The 16,241-nt window shown below is 42.9% G+C and overlaps 1 protein-coding gene across 7 annotated transcripts in view; it reads right to left on the reverse strand.

Moving 5' to 3' along the window:
• agrn (agrin) overlaps positions 1–16,241 on the reverse strand; it is a 283,677-nt gene that overhangs the window by 194,042 nt on the left and 73,394 nt on the right. The window lies entirely within an intron of this gene.

The following is a 16,241-nucleotide window of genomic DNA, read 5'->3' on the forward strand; positions in this document are numbered from 1 at the left end:
CTCTGGCTCCAAGTCTGAGCACCAAATCACCAGCCAACATACATCCTGAGGTGATTTCGTAACATACAGGTGGAAGTATGAAGAAACTGAAACCATGCGGCAAAACAGTTCCTTTCCTCAGAATTCATTTTCACCATGTTTGGAGAATTAATTTATAGTCGAATATTTATTGGATTATTCAAATTTCATTCAGATAAACTGTTCATAAAAAAAATATTCAAATGTCAGCCCATCCTGCTTGTTAGCACTAATACTAGTACTCATGTCTAATTACTTTCAAGGCAATCATTGTGGCTCAAATTTTAACAGCCTTCACTTATTATTATTGTTGAACAATTATCATGCAGTACATTGAAATTCAACACAAACCAAAGATTAATTATAAAATATGAATACTTAGTTGCATGCTACTATTCTGACCTTTAACCAGCATTACTTCCTCTTTTCTTCCACAACTCTGTGTTCAAGGCTGGAGTTTTAACAATGATTCGTGACCAAGAAAGCATAACGAACCAAGATGGAAAACTCCCCATCTGCACAAAGTGCTAGTTCAGAGAGATGTTTCTGAAGACAGACTGTTTGTAAAAATTGACTTGACTTATTGTGGAAGGTCAGAACTGGTAATACAGCCGCGTGTAATACAGCCATTAGTCCACTGGAGGATATCGTGTCATTGTCACGTTTTGCCTCGTGTATAGGATAGTAAAAAGTGAAAAGCACACGCATGCATGAGCAGGGTTGAAGAAGGAGGTCATGTGAATGAGTTCTTGTGACAAAGTTCTAAAGGCTGCGTTTAGATTGTCCACTTGTCCACTATATAGCACACTACATAGTTGAAAAGTAGATGTGAGTGGATTTTGTTCACGATATAGTGGACAATCCGAATGCGGCAGAAGTCAGAGTGGGAGGAGGTCTGGGGAGGTTGTGTAAGTCTGTAGGAAAGAAAAAGTCAGCATGTATTTACTTTGAGTAATATAAGTAAGATACACACATCGCAGAACATGTTTAGCTTACGCGAAGTATGTAAAGTGACTTATGTAAAATTACTTATTTTAGCCCAAACCATGAGCTTTTCTCGGTGCCTTCACCATTATTCCCGCGGAGTGATTAAACACAAAGTCAATGCCGAGAAGCAAATGTTCGCAAATTAGCGTCCGCGTGATTTGAAAATATTGAACTTGAACGGCTGTACTCAAGTAACGCGAGGCAAAAACTCTCTTCACGTTTGGTCTGAACACACACTTTTCTTGCCTAGGCGAGGCAAAACATGACACTGACATGGTACCCTCTAGTGGACTGACGGGTGTATTACAGCCTTTATTGTGAAATCTGGTCGTGAGGGTTGACGTGCATAATTTGCAGGATGTAGAAGCAATTCAGTCAATGGATTGTCTCAGTGGATGACGTGTTTGGAGCTCAAAAGAAGGAACTAGTTTGAAAGGTTGACCATGTGTCACACATGTACCGCACAAAGAAAAATACTGAGCTATGTAACTCCAAAACAACACAGTCAGAAAAGCCCAGATGTCTGACCTTGGCTCAAAGCAGGATTTGGCTTCAAAGCCCAAAAAGCTGATGGTGCAAGACATAACTTAGAGTAAGCTTGATCATCCGTTCAGCAGAGTTTATCTTTGCTCAGTCCCATATCCCCAGGTCAATAATGTTGACTCATCGACCACCTCTTCCTCTGTTGTCGATAAAGCACACCATAGCCTTTTAGCTTCTGCTTTGCCTCGGCAAAGACGAAACAAAAGAAAAGACCCCAAAGGACTGATCAGGACCCAGGAATAAAGACGCCGATGCTGATGATAAAGCCCTTTTCACAGGGATGAGTATTTTATTGTGGCTGTTTACGTTCTATAACTCACAGAAATCATGTTGGCATTTACCCTGAAGGATACAATTTTGAAAGGGGATTAACAAGGTGATGATTTGTGGGTGGAAGGACCAAAAACTGCTGCCTGGCTAAAGAAAGAGAAATGATTTAGGCGCTCGCCCTTTCAAATCGTTCTTTTTCTCAAGAGATTCTGGCCCTGCTCTTTCCTCACATCTCTCTCTATCGTATCGATCAGCAAATCAGATGCACAAGAGACAGGTAGCGCTCAACGCAGAGAGGCCAGGCTTGAGGTGAAAGAGTCATGGAGACCGTGCAGCATGTTGAAATGGACAATTAAAGCAGTCCCTCTTGGAAGACGGACAGCAAAGGACAGCCTGAGAGTCACTCAGGCCTCTTCAGGTGGGGGGAAGGTGGAAGGATTATTATCTGCCTGAGACTGAGGGGCACACGGAATAATTCCCCTGGAAATCAATTTCCATCACGTCTATTACAGACCACCGATGGACCGAGAACGAACGAGAGCGGGAGAGACGGACCGAGAGAGACTCTCATTTCCCCTTTTTAATCCTCGTTGTATTTTTTCTTCGCTCTTTCGCTGCCCAAACCATTTCCACAGCAGAGTGCGCCGGCCGCAGGAAGACATCTGCAGTCCATCATGATAAACAGTCCGCATCCTTCTCGTTTGTTTCTTTACAAACCACAGAGATGCATGAGTAAAAGCTACAGCTGCTGCCTCTTCACGGACTGCGCTCTGCATTAAAACATGACGTAAGGAGTTAACACTCGGGAAAGCAAATATTGGTGTTGACACTTTGGAGATGCAGCTGCTGATACATTCATGTCTTTGTCTTCGAGAAAACACACACTTCGTTGGACATACTGCAAAATCCGGCTGGAACAGAAGAGAGTCGTATTTTTATTTCCTATAAATGAGTTCTGTTAAGAGGCATAAGAACTGGATACAACATTTAGATCTTTATTTAACCATACATTTCTTTTCTCAAATCCAAACTATTCAAAGATTAGCTGTTTACAAAGAGGAGAAAGCATGATCGCAGACGGAATTTTTTTCTTCTTCTTTTTTTCAAAATAAAAGCAGGTCATAAAACCCCCATGTTTAACAGAAATGGGTTGGTTGACGGAAGAAAGAGCGCGCAAACAAAGTATCACATTTGCCACTTGTCTAAATCCTAAAGCGCTCCTATTATTTCAACAACAAACCGCCCCACAACCCTCATTCTCCATCCAAACCACCAATGCCTCCAGTTTCCCTCTGCTGGGTCCTCATTATCAACCAAAGGAAACAGAGCTGATGTGCCCGAGTGTATATAGAGTATGTGTGGAGAGGGGGAGCTGCTAGATTGAGAGCGGATGATATGAGGGAGGAGAAGCGATGGGTGTGACTGAAGGGGAGAGGTTGTCAGCGTTTGTAGGTCAGCGTAAATGTTTAATGCGTTATGCTGATGAGCCGACGCTCTATCGGTCTCTTGGAAAGATGCGCTCCGATACCCCACCGAACAGCCGCGCAAACACACACACACCAATCCCACACATTTGCAGGCGTAAGCCACCCGCTTTCTGAGCCCCCTGCTTATATTCTCCCCTGAACTCTCGGCACGCCAATTAAGCAGGTATGTGACAAGACAGCCAAAAGTGCCAATTAGGTGCCAATCTACCTCTGCGACATGTCCCCCCCGCCCCCATTATACCCACCTCCCCATCGTTTCCCCCTGCTGCAGCTTCCACCTTCCTCTCCCGCTGAGTCCTTAATGGATTTCCATGCCTCTATCTCTCTTCCAGCACTCCCACTTACATCACAGCAGCTAAGTCCAAGTCTGTACCTACCAGTGGGTCCACTTTAACATCCAGTCCAAGGATAGATGTTTTGAGCACACACAATTATTTAGCCTGGAGTACACATGATAATTGAAATTGTCCGATAACAACGTTGCCCTGTTATATGCACTAGGTAGGTAGGTAGGTATATATTTTATTAATCCCCGAGGGGACATTTTTTTAACACTACATTAAGTATGGGGACATGGAATAGTGTTTTTGACAGGGAAGAAAATACTCAATTCAGTTTGCAACGCTTTTGCAAAGAAACCCAACAACGGTTTGTTTATCTTATCAATTAGGAAGCCATAATATTTTTTGGAATGAGTAATCGGGCTTGCCACGGGGCACAATCACCTCATAAATAAAGTACGTTGCTAAATAAATCCCCAAACCAATTTATTCAATTTAGCATACAATGGATTATAGCTTAATTTCAGTGATAATGGGAGTGGACACTTGAGAAAAAAGTTAAAATTTCATAAGGCATTTCTAAATGACCCCAAAGGATGGTAGAGAATCAGGTGGAAGACTTATTCAAACAACAGCTGTCTGTCTGACAAATGCTGTTTCGTGTTTTTTTTTTTAATTGAGTGAAAGTCAAAGGGCGCAGTTTGCCATTTTTACCGTTTGATCAACAATCATTTCAAACACTGGTACAGTTCTGGACGCATTATTTTCAACACGTCGTCATTAAGGATTCAGTGGAAGCCGGGGCCGTTAATGGCTTTTAGATGCTGCCTCCCACACCCTACTTGATGGGGCATGCTTTCCATTAAAGTGAAAGTATTTTGGATGCTTACAGTTCGATCACAAAGCCCCATATGTTGCGTTGTTATTTTCCCCGGCTCTGTCGCAAACAAGCCTCCTCGCTGCTACAGCGTGGGGCGACAGCGCTGCATGAAAGCCAACGTGTCAAAATCCAAATTCATCACTGTCAATGACGGTAATTGGTACTGAAAAAAGGGAAGAAAAGCACCGTTACTGGGTTGACTAAAGGCATCACACACGCAACCATACACACAGTCTGTTACTCGGGGCATCTTCTTTTCTAGTTTACGTCTTTAACGTAGACATATCTTAATTTTAAACCAAAAAAAAAAAAACCATTACATCCCCTTTTAATACGGCACACGGTCTGCACGGAGCGCTGGAGCATGTTCTGGTGCTGAATGGTGTTTGTGGAGGTTTAGCAGCACAGACAGGCCTCCAGCACAAACAACACAAAACTGGGTCCTTTGCTCTGGGTGTGGCCTGGATTCAAACAAAGACCCTGGTGGGTCAGCGCCTAAGGAGAGTCTGTCCATGGATGTATTGGGGACAGCAGCCTGGATCCCTGGTGAGTCAGGGACAACAATGGGGTGCCGGAGGAGTGGCAGAGGACAAGCAGATGGATATATGTGGGGAGGAGGAGGGTGGAAATGGATCTCAGTCATTGCTACATGAAATAGAATCGAATATATTGGGAGATATGCGAGGCGAAAATGACCTCAATATATCTACCGAGTATTTATATCACTGTGTGATCGGGTAATCTGTGCCAGCATATATCATGATCTGATGGATTACACTCAAATGTCAATATAGGCTTCAAGAATCCAATAGTGGTCGCAGTCTAAATCTAATTTTCCTCCCTGAACCGATGGCAATCTTTACCTGCAGCCTACAGGAGATCCAAAGATTTAGACTGAAAGCTATTTCCATGTGGAAACACATTTTTACTCCATGCGGGCTAAGAGCAATCACAGCCCCCCTCCCACCCTCCTGTAACACTTTAAGCCCCCCTATCCGAATCCACAGATGACACCATCGCTTTTAACTCCCACTTTTTTCTCAAATGCCGATTCCCTCAATGCAACACCACAGCCACACATCGGGGGCCGGGGCCCGCTAATGGAGACCTCACCCCGTGTCTCTCCCATGAGGCTGTCTGTCTGTCTTGAGGAGGAAATTGGGGGGGGTGGGGAGGGGCGGAGGGTGGTGTGATGGCAGGAGGAGCAGGGTGTGGGCGTGTGTTGGGACGGGACATGGGGTAAGAATTCTGGGTCAGCGACTCAGCGCTGGCCCCCTAATCTGGAGATGGACACAAGGAGGGGTGTACACACACACACACACACACACACACGCACACGCACACACACCAGATGGGTCCCTCAATCTACATTTACCTACTTAGCATGCCCCTGGGCACGTGCATGCACACACACACACACACACACACACACACACACACACACTCACCCTTATCCCTTCACTGCAGCCCCTCTGCTTGTACACTAAGTGCGATCATGGGTGAAAGAGATTATATTACCATAACCCAGATATGCTAACCCCCCACGACCTACTGGGTTACCACAGAGGCTTTTCTCTTGGCTACACAATAACCCCAGCAGTGCGCCACAATGTCAAAGCACAGACTCTGCGCTGGCTACTCAGCCACCAGGATGACACGCGTTGATGCAACAGCAGCTCAGATGATCAATTAAATATGAATGCGCATGAACCGCCGCCCTCCTTTTCATAGTTTCCCTCCCGGTTTTCTTTCTTTTAACGATCCGGGTGTTGATGATGCGCTCATAATATTTCTTGTTCAAATCCTTCTCATGGCCTCCCCTCATTCCTCATTTCTCATTCCTGTCACTCTCGGCTATGTTTTTCTTTCCAAAGAGCAGATGCACCATAAAAAAAAAAACATCATTAAACTAAAATACCTCTCTGACAGCACATTTTGCCTGAGCCGCGGTTGTTATTCATGTGAAAAGTGTGTATTTGAATGATAATATCCTCAAGTCTGCCATGACTCTATTATCTGAAGCACTGATGAGCGTGACCCCGGAGAGGAGGACGAGGAGGAGGAAGAGAAAGAGGAAGAGGAGGAGGAGGAGGAGGAGAGGGAAGACGACCTGAGGGGCTGAGCCCAGGTTTGGACTCTGCAGACCCCTGGACTGAGGAGGTGATCAGCTGGAGGAGCCGCCTCCCCACCACTCAGTGTTGGAGCATTTGTGCCCCCTAGTGTATCTGCTTGTTCTAGCATCTTGATACTGGAAGTGTAAAGATTTAACGCCTGAGCAGTTTAAAGATGAAACACATGAACAAACTATTATGAAATCAGTGCAGAATAAAGAGCTATTTCTCCATGTTCGATGGTGGTAAAGTTACTGTAGGCTCCTGTATTGAGTCAGGTAAAGAAAGATCAAATACAACACACTGAAGGAGGTGCACATTCACGGTGTGCATCTGCAGGATCTTGTGAGCCTGGTTGTCTGAACCAAGGAGAGCATTTTTTTTTTCGTAACCCAGAGTGTGCATCCCAATTGAAGAGAGATGATGGACACATGGATGCTCTGGGGGTCAGAAACAGAGGAGCTCCTTTTGAGAAAAAAATAGAGAAAATGCAGGGGAAAAAAATCAACATAAGCGAGACCCAAACAAAAACAAGCACGATCTGGGAAAGAGCTACAGCGCCACAACAGTTATTTCCAAGTCAAATCTGTTCCTATTTCCCTCTCCTCCTTCCTCATGCAGATCTGCAGTGTCATGTTTCATTTATAAGTAACCTCCACAGAAAAATGTTTCAGGAGAGCGTGATAACACAAGATGTTGGGTTAAGTGGAAGGTGAAGGACGAGGCATTTGCAGTTTAGCCTGTAAAATCAAACTTTGTGTTTATTTGGCCTATGGAATGTAAACTGCACCGCTATTGTATCCTGAAGAAAGCAAAAGCAGCAGAAAGACTTCAAATCCACTCAGACAAAAGTCATGAAGCAAACAACTAGCAAATCTGAACAACAGGAGACATTCAACTCCAGTTTCCTGACATTTACGTCATGTTCTTTGACTACTCCTCCACAGATTTGACCAGGTAAAGGTGCAGTATGTTGAAGGAGCAGGTGTTTGCTTCGCTCTGTGCACCAAACAGCCATTAGGTGGCAGCAGATGCAAAGACTAGCCCCCTTTCTGTTTAGACATGCCATCACTGTCGCAGCAGATTTACACTGTTCATTACAATATGTGCAGTGTGGGTAAATGAAATCGATTCTGAGAATGAAAAAGATAGATTAATCAATACGGTGTGAGTTTATTATCCACTACATTTATGATTATTACTTGTAGTACTATAAATATGTCTTGTATAAGTTAGCTGCTTCTTAAAATTATTATTATTATTTTTTTTTATATAACGCAGTCATCCTTGGCGGCTTATTGAAGTTAGATTTAGACTGGACATGCAGCATCTGTGGCAGAAGGAGTTATCAAGCTGAAAACAAAAGTGAAACTCAGTTCAAATCAACTTAATGCCACTTTATAGTCCCTTTATTTTGCTTGCAGGGTCTCCAGGACACCAGAGCAGTTTACATATATGACCGGAAGACCGTTGAGCTGGACCCATAAAGTATTCCACACACTTTTCCCACATGCCTTTGAGCCATTTGGAGTGGCAACCTTTTATAGGTGTTGTGCTCACTGTTGTTTTCCACAATTTACAGCAGGTCAAAGCAACAGACGGAGGTGATAACACACAGCGCAGGAACAAGTGTGACTAACAGGCCTGGCCATGACACAAAGTTCAACAGAGCCTTGAAGATAAGAGTTTACATACGAGTCAGAAATCACTCACTGCAGAGGAGGAGACAGAGAACACGGCTCAGGTGCTGCCCGTGTTCGGGCCAGCAGGAGCTGGTTTGGATCACTGCAAGAATCCGCAGTCCTGTTCCAACAACGTCTGTTAAGTTACAGCCAGTTGTGCAAGTGTGTGCGTGAAAAATAAAGAGAGAAGGAGAGAATCCCTCCCAATAAGGAAGAGGAGAAGAAAAACATAACCATGCCAAAGAGTTAACAGCCGAGCTGCCGAAAAGAATACGTACAACTCAATAAACATGCCTCCGGGCCGCAATAATCTTCCTCACAAGTCATTGCAAATCACAGCTCGCCATCAGGAGGCACAAACTCAAAATGCTTTGTTTAAAGAGACGCACGAGGTCCAACAAAAACTGATGGAAATTTACAACATGAAAAAAATGTATTGTTTGAGCATCTTGAGCTAAATGAAATGCTGCCAATCATCTGTGGCAGCCATTATTTCAGCTGATACGAGGGATTTTTATTATTATTATTTATATCTGAACTGGGGAAAAAAATGTAAGGTCTTTTTTGTCAAAAGGAAAATTTGAATTGCACTAATCATTATGTAATAATGATTTTACAATATAAATGCAACATTAAATGTTCAAAAAAACAGACGTAGAGGAAAATATCAATAATCTTGTTTCATACTTTACATACTGCATTTGCCATACCTTTGATATCTGTAAAGTCTATTGTCCTGTGAAAAAGCAGTCCCAAAAAGGTATTCTAACACAGCAATGCAGCCAACTCTAACCCGTTAATATTACATGACATCGAACTGATTGTCTTTTACAGTCCTGCCATTGTCTGACAATGAACAAAGAACAATTATAAGGGTGACCACAATTGTGTTGCTACACAATTCACTGTAAATAACATTATTTTATGACAAAATATGCTTCTGTAACGTTTGAGAATTCCTCAGAGAGAATAGGAGTTGTCGACCCTGCCTTGCTTCACGGCACCAAATACATGCTGCTGGGAGTGCTTCCTCTCATACACACACTCAGCTCACTGTCTTTTGGAAGTAAACACACAGATGGAGATGGAAATAAACACCCCTGTCTGCCCAATCGCCCATGGAAATAAACAGTCATGCGGTCTTTTGGAAATAAATGCTTGTGCATACCAGCGAGCAAGAGCTGACACGTAAAGCTCAGAGGCCCGGACACCTTGAAATGGATATGGCAACATGCACAAGATAAACTTGATATTTACTGAGAAGGATGAATCCCGAAGTACTTGGATAAACACTAAAAGAAAAACCTTCAGAAACTACGAGACAGCATCAGTGCTTAATGTCATAACCATGCCTCAAGCATCACCCATGCCATGATACGGCAACACATTCAAAGTATGATTAACTACAAACAGTCTTTATTTTACATGACTTTTTTTCAATTGGTAGCAATTTGTAGGATTAAACTGAAGAGACTTGAATGAAATATGAATTATTATAGTTTCTTCTGAACTGTGAAATCTTGAATGTCTTGAGTGTTTTGACATCCACAGAGGGAGAGCTCTCAAAACAGTCTCTGTATTTCCAATGATAACACAACTTTGACTAAACAAATATAGCAGACTGGGTTCTCCGGTCGATCACGAGCAAGTCTCTGCAAATTTACTTTCAGAACACACTGACGAATGCCAGATCCAAAAAATAGCAACATATCAACTAACGCTCGAAGCATCCTGAAGAACGTAGTCTGCGGTTGAGTATGGACAACGTGGGTGAGTGAAAACATTTAGTAGAACGTGACTCAACTTGCGTGATTGTGAGCGGAGACACAAATGCCAAAAATAGATTTTGACAAAAGGTACAATGCAATACAGTGCTGACCAACACACACTTCAGCACTTTATAAAACATCCACCCACTCCAGCAGGGTGAAGAAAGTAACTTGGTTCATAGTGTGTTTAGTTTCAAAAGACCTGCAACTGTGCAGTGTTCTCTGATAGTAGCGTTGCAGCAGAGAGGCCGTTCTTCACTCCTGGAGACATGATGTTAACAACAACACACAGGGGCACTCCTGCCAAAGACTTCCACCTCTAATAAGCCATGCATTTACATGCATGTCAGTAACTATCTTCTGTTACAGGCCTCTACCAAACTGCCCGGAGTTTATTGTTTGTTGTCTCTCTATGCTGCTATTTTCTCTCTCTGCTCTCCTCTGGTGGATTAATGTAAGAATTAATTCATGTAATAACTCAACAATGAAAAACCATCGTTCTCCTTGAAACTGCTGTCTATTTTGTGAACATGTCAGCTCATTAGCTTCTTATCTGGAGACGGGCTGATACAGAGGGTCAGGATGGCCCTGAGTACAGGGAGGGTTTTTCTGACTGATGGATGAGGATGCCTCCTATCCAAGGTTGGGCTCCCGGAGGGGGGCCGGGGCCCTCAGACTGACCTCAAGGGAAGAGACATAGAGGAAGCCAAACAGGAGAAGGAGTGAGAGGTACATGACAGGGGGGATGCCAGTGATAAATAGCCAATGATAAAATATCTGGAAAATCTGAACTTTGCCAAACATTAGTCTAAACAAGTACCAAAGAGATTAAACCAGTTGGAGGATAGCCTCATTAATGTCTACATAAAAAAAAATACATATTTTTAAATCTCTATTATTTTACTTTTAAAAAAATCTGCAGTTTATTTCCAATCTGAGCTTAAATTCCTTTTCACTGAGATCGTGTTGTGCAGTAGAGTCTCATATCATACATCCTGGGATGATTATTGAATAAAGAGCCTTACACAAAAACGTTGTCTTGACATCAAGGTCACAGCTGGCAGTCTCCATATCAAACTATTTAGAAAAACACTCCATTCCTTATGTGAATCTCTTCAACTCTCTCGGCCATGTGGTCATTTACTTTCACAACACCCAAGTCGACCTAAATAAAAAAGAGACAAAGAGATAGAAGAACTCAAGAAGAAATCCTCCTATATGCCTGTTTCTTTCAATGTCAGCTGTCAGCTATAAGGAAGTGTACTTCAACAAACAGTCAACAGATACTCGGGTAGGATGTACAGAAGTGAAGGAATCCATATGCTATTGATCATACAGGTTTTCATTTAAAATGAATGACGTCAACCCTCTCGGGAACAGAAAGCTAAAGAGCCACAAGCTGCAGGCCTTAACCCTGCAATCCTGATTACTGCATGCACTGACCTCCCAAACCAGACAGCAGATAATTGCACCCCCTTGCATTTGACAGTCACATTAAAGGGCCTGATAATGGAGTTCTGGCTCGGAAAAAAAAAGGGATCACTGGAGCGGACAAGAGGAACAACGGATCTGTCTTTGGCTGGGGAAGGAAATTGGTATCTGCTTGATTCATAGCAAAGCCGACAAAGGATGGGCTCTCCACTGGCGTCCATTGTTATTGGTGTGTTGCTTTTGTAAAGGGCAAAAATACCTGTTTCTTGTTGAATAGGAGCTGCTTCTAGAAAAATACCGGTGTGCAGATAATGGTGTCCGTCATTGATGAAACCCGCAGCTCATAACCGAATGTGCTATTCATGTGCTTTCATGCACTGTAATGGAGATATGAGAAAAAAAAAAAAAAAAAAAAAAGTCCCAGCTGGCGATTGCAAATTTGACAAAAGTCTTGTAAATGGTCAAAGGCACCACAGGGTATGAAAAATAATATAACTATGCTGCCACTTTTATTGCTTCATTTTTTTGTCAAAGTTAACATGAAGCACAAGAAAATGGAATCCAAGGGAAAAGGCATGCATGAGAGATTAAAGAAAGATCATGAACAATTCAAAGCACAAACACAGGAGAAAAACAGAGGAAATATACTGTAGTCAACACTGGAGGATAATGTGAGAGCCGGAATCCCATAGACCCTACAGAAATCCAAGAGATCTGAAATATAAAAACACACTACTTGAATCGGAGCAAGAGAGGCGACAGAACAACTGCAGTCGAGTTGTTTATATAAAACTCTTGTGGTCCATTTGGTTTAGTTGGTTTAAACCAGTGTAAATGCTGTCATTAAAAACTAAATAACCACACCATGACCAACTGACAATTATCGCGTCCACCTCATCCTCGGAAGAAATCCAAGAGAATCATGGGACGTGCAGCTACAAAGCAGATAAATCATGTAATTGTGTGAAATTAATATCAGCGCTGGGTTTTGTTCAAAAACGTTCCATACCGGCAGCGTGACCTTGATACCAGCTTCTGAACAACACTTTTATTTGATACCAAAAAAAAAAGAAGAAATTATGACACATCACAGTACATATCTTCAGTTTTCATTCAATTTAGGAGGGAGAGTGTACAGGTTATTTTCTGTCGATGCAATTGACAGACCTCCCACAAACGCATAAAATGCAAGTTGTCACTAGATGCTAGAATTTAACAAATGATTTTATCTACATCATCAAACTGTGAAAGTACAGGCTATGTTTCAGTGTTCATGTAACCTACAAAATGAAACCTGGTACTGAATAACATGCCATTGTTCAAGAGTAGATAGTCCCGAAACAATTTGGTCGGTGCCATAAAAGTTCGGTACCCTGCACTAGATAGAAGTTGATAACGGATCTGTAGATGTAAAACAGCCATAATTGCAGGTACCGGGAACCATCCTGTACCATACTGCTACTGTCTTCTACAGCACTGAGAACAGAACAAGACCATACTACCAGTGAGAAGGGAAGGACAGGACAGGAATGGCAATGACAAAAGCCACAGAAAGAAATGCCCCACCCCCTTGTTAGGACCCTACAGTCTCAACCTCCTTTAAGTTATGGGGGAATACAAGTTCCAGTCTCAGCTCTGGCTCCTCTTGCAGGTGCTTGTTTGCAGCATGTTTCTTGGACCAGCTTGTATGGCAGTTAATGAGATCCCCATGGAAACCCAGTGCTAAGCAGGTCACAGACTGTTGCAAGCACCAGAGCATTCATAACCCCACCATGCATGACCTTTGACCTCACCCATACCCTCATCCTTGCCACATAATCTTGTGAAAGTCTGAAGCCTCACTTTTGAGATTTGATACCACACACAGTCATGCACATTTTAACACACGTTCACACACTTGCTAAAAAAATCAATTCATCTCTCAGGCTCACAGGCCGCATGACTGCTCGTGTTTTAATCACAACCTGAAGGATATTCTTACGCTTCAAGTCTATCTGCCCACAGGGATCAAAACTATGACAAGCCAGTCACACTGTCCTTGTAAGTCACGACAATGTGACGATGAGACAAGGACCCTGAAAATGAAGTGGTTAAATGGAATTCAACCATCCTTAATTCTATTATTGACACCGATGCTTTTCCTCTGTGACGCATCAAAATATCTACTTCAGTTAAAAAAAGGCCGAAGAAGCATTTTTTTTGGGCATATTGTGGATTTTTTTCTGCTTTCAAGTGGATGAAAAGAAAAAATCTATGTACACCAATTTAACCTTGAATATTGGCCAGTAAAAATTAAGTAATAAATAAAAATACATGTTGGTTAAAGGACACCAAATTTGGAATATGAAATATAGTTTGTCGTGATTTAATATTCTCGTTAAAATAATTATAAAAAATACACAAACAATTGAGAAAAACTACAAAAGTTGACCCCCATTTGTGGTGATGCTGTCGTCTTTGCAGGCACTTTGACACCACAGTGGCATCTTACCTCTGCAGCCCCACACCACACCAAATTACATACAGTGGGTACGGAAAGTATTCAGACCCCTTTAAATTTTTCACTCTTTGTTTCATTGCAGCCATTTGCTAAAATCAAAAAAGTTCATTTTATTTCTCATTAATGTACACTCAGCACCCCATCTTGACAGAAAAAAACAGAAATGTAGACATTTGTGCAAATTTATTAAAAAAGAAAAACTGAAATATCACATGGTCATAAGTATTCAGACCCTTTGCTGTGACACTCATTTAACTCACATGCTGTCCATTTCTTCTGATCCTCCTTGAGATGGTTCTACTCCTTCATTGGAGTCCAACTGTGTTTAATTAAACTGATTGGACTTGATTAGGAAAGGCACACACCTGTCTATATAAGACCTCACAGCTCACAGTGCATGTCAGAGCAAATGAGAATCATGAGGTCAAAGGAACTGTCCAAGGAGCTCAGAGACAGAATTGTGGCAAGGCACAGATCTGGCCAAGGTTACAAAATCATTTCTGCAGCACTCAAGGTTCCTAAGAGCACAGTGGCCTCCATAATCCTTAAATGGAAGAAGTTTGGGACGACCAGAACTCTTCCTAGACCTGGCCGTCCAGCCAAACTGAGCAATCGTGGGAGAAGAGCCTTGGTGAGAGAGGTAAAGAAGAACCCAAAGATCACTGTGGCTGAGCTCCAGAGATGCAGTAGGGAGATGGGAGAAAGTTCCACAAAGTCAACTATCACTGCAGCCCTCCACCAGTCGGGGCTTTATGGCAGAGTGGCCCGACGGAAGCCTCTCCTCAGTGCAAGATGTATGAAAGCCCGCATAGAGTTTGCCAAAAAACACATGAAGGACTCCCAGACTATGAGAAATAAGATTCTCTGGTCTGATGAGACCAAGATTGAACTTTTTGGCGTTAATTCTAAGCGGTATGTGTGGAGAAAACCAGGCACTGCTCATCACCTGCCCAATACAATCCCAACAGTGAAACATGGTGGTGGAAGCATCATTTGATTTTGATTTTATACACTTTATTAATCCCCGAGGGGAAATTTCTTCACTACAGCAGGGGGGCTCTCAGGGGGGAGATGCTGCAGCAGGCTGCCACTAGCGCGGCGCCAGGTAACCTGACCTGAGATGCATGTTTTTGGATGATGGGAGGAAGCCGGAGAACCCGGAGAGAACCCACGCAAGCACAGGGAGAACATGCAAACTCCGCACAGAAAGGCCCAGGACCGGATTCGAACCCGGAACCTTTTTTGCTGTGAGGTGACAGTGCTAACCACTGCACCACCGTGCCGCCCTAAATGCTATGGGGTGTTTTTCAGCTGCAGGGACAGGATGACTGGTTGCAATTGAAGGAAAGATGAATGCGGCCAAGTACAGAGATATCCTGGAAGAAAACCTCTTCCAGAGTGCTCTGGACCTCAGACTGGGCCGAAGGTTCACCTTCCAACAAGACAATGACCCGAAGCACACAGCTAAAATAACAAAGGAGTGGCTTCGGAACAACTCTGTGACCATTCTTGACTGGCCCAGCCAGAGCCCTGATCTAAACCCAATTGAGCATCTCTGGAGAGACCTGAAAATGGCTGTCCACCAACGTTCACCATCCAACCTGACGGAACTGGAGAGGATCTGCAAGGAAGAATGGCAGAGGATCCCCAAATCCAGGTGTGAAAAGCTTGTTGCATCATTCCCAAGAAGACTCATGGCTGTACTAGCTCAAAAGGGTGCTTCTACTCAATACTGAGCAAAGGGTCTGAATACTTATGACCATGTGATATTTCAGTTTTTCTTTTTTAATAAATTTGCACAAATTTCTACATTTCAGTTTTTTCTGTCAAGATGGGGTGCTGAGTGTACATTAATGAGAAATAAAATGAACTTTTTTGATTTTAGCAAATGGCTGCAATGAAACAAAGAGTGAAAAATTTAAAGGGGTCTGAATACTTTCCGTACCCACTGTACATACAGCATGCATTAAATTAAAGACCACGACCCTTAATTCTGTCAGCAAGTATAAGTAAGAAGTACTGAATAGCAAATTGCAGCGATGTTTTGCATTCAGGTTCATGCATTGACAGCTTCTTGTTCCCTGAGACCTTGTATCCTAGCACAGCTCACATACTTAACAAATCCCTGCCATATTAAATCAGGAGCGAACACCAACTCAGACACTTTTTGTTCAGGCCGTTGACTGATGGAAATCCTCATTGCCATTCAGCCAAGTCTCAAATGCTTTTCCCAATGATGGGGGCCCTAAACACATACAGACCTCCTGGGGCTGCACTTCAAT

The sequence above is a fragment of the Brachyistius frenatus genome, unplaced genomic scaffold, assembly GCF_029030835.1.
Source record: "Brachyistius frenatus isolate BFR_SWC_R1_liver_20210118 unplaced genomic scaffold, ASM2903083v1 Contig_16, whole genome shotgun sequence".
Lineage (NCBI taxonomy): Eukaryota > Metazoa > Chordata > Actinopteri > Embiotocidae > Brachyistius > Brachyistius frenatus.